Genomic DNA, 3,890 nt, shown 5'->3' with positions numbered 1-3,890 from the left:
CCCTATTTGCCCCTTAAAATATTATTTTTTACTATATGACACTACTTTTTATTTTGTTTCCTATTTACTCCCTCCGTCTCATAATATAAGAGTGTTTTTGACACTAAAGTAGTGTAAAAAATGATGTATATTATGGGGGACGGAGTAACACTTCCGTTCAATTTGTCCACTATAGGTGTCAAGTGAGACGTGAAAAGACGCTTTTACCTCTCATGTAGATAGCTCATGTATGCATATAATATTAATTAAACTGGTGTACAATGTGCGTTGCTTCGTGTACTTGCGCGTATTCGTACGTGAGCCAAATGCATCGGCCAACAAGGTCGCCATACACATGCACAGGCAGTGATAGTCGGAACCTAAGCTAATAATCACCTTGTATACTTTCCTTTTTAGTTTCTGTTTATATCGGTCCAAACAGTTGTTTTTTTACATGAGATGCAAAACTGTGTTTTCATTTCTCACTTAACAACGTTAGTGGGTAAAATAGATGAAACTGTCGTATACGGAACAAAACTTAGCGTTACTGTGAAATAGGAAAGAAAATAATTCTTTGGGCCAAATAGGGAAGTAGATTTTAAGAAAGTGTCTCTCAAAAGGAGATGGCTTGGTAGAGCTCCCTCTCCCACTCACTAGTCGCTCCCCAACAGAAGATTTATCCCCAACCGTAACCCTAGATCCCCTTCCTCCACCAAACCTCCATGGCCCCGCCGGCGCCGTCCTCCATCCCCATCCCCGACGAGCTCATGGAGGAGATCTTCCTCCGCCTGCCCACCCTGGAGATGCTCGCCCGCGCCTCCGCCACCTGCACTTCCTTCCTCCGAGTCATCAAAGGGTGCGTCTTCCGCCGCCGCTTTCGCGCGATGCACCAGCCTCCCCTCCTCGGATTCATGGACGTGGCCGGATTCCAGCCTGCCGAGGCGCCGCACCCCTCCGCCCCACTCGCCCATGCCCTCGGCCCGCGTGTCGCGGATTTCTCCTTCGTCCCGAGCGCTGTTTCTTTCTCATCCAACGTCTCGCCCGACGAGGATGGTCCCCGCTGGCACCCTTGTGACGCCAGCAACGGTCTTGTCCTCCTCGATTGGATCTCCCTCAAGGCCCGCATCGTCAACGGCTGGAGCTACTCCAAAGATGGCTCCGAAGTAAGCATCCTCATGGACAGTTGGGAGCTCGTTGACTTCTGCGACGATGGTCGCCGCCTCGCTTGCATCATACGGGATCAGTGCAATGCCGCTGACTTTCACCTTGCCGTATGTGACCCTCTGTCCAGCAGATATGTGCTGCTTCCAACCATACCTAAGGACCTGGCTTCCCAGCCGCAGGATCACCTACGAGAATTCGAGCCCATGCTTGTCCCCAAAACCAGCAACGACGGCGAGGAGGAGCCCTTCAAGGTAATATGTGTAGCAAGATACCGAACAAAGCTCGTCCTCTTTGTCTTCCAGTCTACAACTATGCAATGGTGTGTGGTCGAGTCCCCTGCCCTCCCGTATTTGAAAGACATGTCTTGTTTTAACCGTGTAAGAGACTGCTTCTACTGGACACGTCTTTGGTTTTGGAGTGACCATTTGATGGGGCTGGACACACGCACTTTGAAGTTTTCAACCGTCAATTTTCTCACCGGCTACCATGTACAGCTCAGAGACACAGACCCAAGCTTTGATTATCGGCGTCCAAATGCAGTTGTTGAGGGTAGGGAAGGAGGCATTGAGATGTTTTCTCTTTTATGTCAACATGGGTCCTATTCTCTCCACCATACCTCTCTGCGGGATAACTCTCATGAACGGAAGCTGGAGAAGATCATACAACTACCTGGGCAGTATAAGGCCTATTCCATTTCGACAATGGGTGCAGCTGAGGGTTCTTGTTATTGCAAGGTGCTCCGCTTGGCATTAAGTTTGAGAATGTTGATTGTTACTCAATGGATATCAAAACTTATGAAATTTCCAAGGTCTGTACAAAGATGGTGAATTTCTTTCGTCGCAAACGCGCCATCCCGTACTTTAGCTTCCCACAACTATTATCTGAACCAACTATTTGATCCACTGGTAAGCCTAATCATATTTTTTGTCATTTTGTGCACAATTTGCTTGTTCTAATCAAATTGTTATATATAGACTTAGTTATTGTGTTATTGTGCTTGATTGCCTTGTCAAACTAGCTAGGTGAGGCAGCCAATTCATGGTTTGGTTTGGCATGCATGTTAGTGGAAATAAAAAGAATACATGCTAGTTGGAAAGCTAATATTTGTTGCTCCATATTGTCGGCGAGAAAATAGCTTACACGCTTGCATCGTCATATGGTACATCTTTAGTACGTCATACTTTGCACTTACACAAGAATGTTCAAATCAAGAATGTTTCATAACCTGCAAGTTGATGTTTGAAGGCTCTTAGTCATCTAATTATGAGCTTTCCTTATTTACCATGCCCTGTTTCCAGAAACAGATAGGGTCACCTATTGTGGTCTGCTAATTTTTATGTATATTGCTTCCAAACTGCAATAAGATGGATCAGGGATACTTGCGGTGGCACGATAAGCAGCTTTTGTTCAGTTATTCTTAGGCTATAATGTACTCTGCAATTTAGCGCATGCCTTCTTCTTAAGAAATTGGGATAGGAAAGATTCCAATGGGGTAGCTTCAAATTTCTAACTAAATACATGTCTGCAGATCTCAGCTTGCTCTCTAGTTGCTCTGTTCTTGCTTGGGTCAAACACCTGGAGTTGGACGGCGAATGTTCAAGATGGTGTTGATGTAGCTTGATAAGTCTGTATTGTGCGTCATATGTATCTATGTAAGCAAGATATGTTGGCAGCAAGACTCGTACCGATGTTTGTGTTGGCAGATTGGCGTCCAGGTTATGTTTGTCGAGATGGTCTATTAGTAGCTGAGAGTGCTAGTTTTTCTCTGTATGAGTGGATGAGTTAGTTAATATCTTGTATTAAGATTCTTCTGATCAGTTCATCTACAATGCATGTCCAATTTTGGATGAGCAATGATTTAGTTTCTTGAGCACTTCAAACATAGATGTTTCCATCCCATTGAACTAGAGGTTGTCTGAGAGTCCATCATGCATATGGCTGATGAATGTAAACAACAACTTTGTGAGCATCATGTTTCATATTTCCAATGCCTTGTGTCGGTTAGTCTCCATGCGCGCCTACTCCTCCTCTGTTAGCTCAACTTTGCTTGGCTTGCTTCCATCATTCTCACCTCCATCTTGATGCTTCTCTGCCTCTCTTGCAAGAACATGTTCTTCATCGCCTCCCTCGCCAGTTGGTCCTGGTCTGTTTCCAGGTTCCTACTGTAGCATCTACCTCCGCTAGCGGTGGATCTATATCTTCTTGCACCAATTCAGTGTCATGATTGTTCGTCGACACAGGTTCAGTCCCCCAAAATATTCCGGGAAGACGTATTGAACTGGACAAGCTTCCTCCTTTTGGGGCAGCATGCAGGAGGAAGTCTCTGGCTTTAGTTTGGTTCCACACAGAAAATGATGTGACTCTTGTAAGGATATCTTGAGTTGTCTTCATGGTCCATCTCCAATAATTGGTTGTTTAAGAGACTTTGCAACAGTGGCAGGGACAGGGATATACCATCACTAGTAGAAAAACACCTAATAGTCCCGGTTCGTAAGGGCCTTTAGTTCCGGTTCATGAACCGGGACTAATGGGTCATTACTAATACCTCCACCCATTAGTCCCGGTTCAAACACGAACCGGGACCAATGTGCCTACACGTGGCCTGTGCGCCGAGCCCAGTCAGGGGGGCCTTTGGTCCCGGTTGGTGGCACCAACCAGGACCAAAAGGCATCCAGGCGTCAACATTCCAATGGCTGGGGTTTTTGTTTTTTTAAAGGGGGGGGGGGTTGGGGGTTTTGGGGGTTAAT

General features: G+C 46.0%; 1 pseudogene; it reads left to right on the top strand.

The window, feature by feature from the left end:
* Positions 1 to 624: 624 nt before the first annotated feature.
* Positions 625 to 2,041, top strand: LOC119335543 (annotated as a pseudogene).
* The last annotated feature ends 1,849 nt before the right edge of the window (positions 2,042 to 3,890 follow it).

Source organism: Triticum dicoccoides, chromosome 7B (genome assembly GCF_002162155.2).
Source record: "Triticum dicoccoides isolate Atlit2015 ecotype Zavitan chromosome 7B, WEW_v2.0, whole genome shotgun sequence".
Lineage (NCBI taxonomy): Eukaryota > Viridiplantae > Streptophyta > Magnoliopsida > Poales > Poaceae > Triticum > Triticum dicoccoides.
Note: the sequence above shows the minus strand (reverse complement) of the source record. Positions and strands in the feature narration are given on the sequence as shown.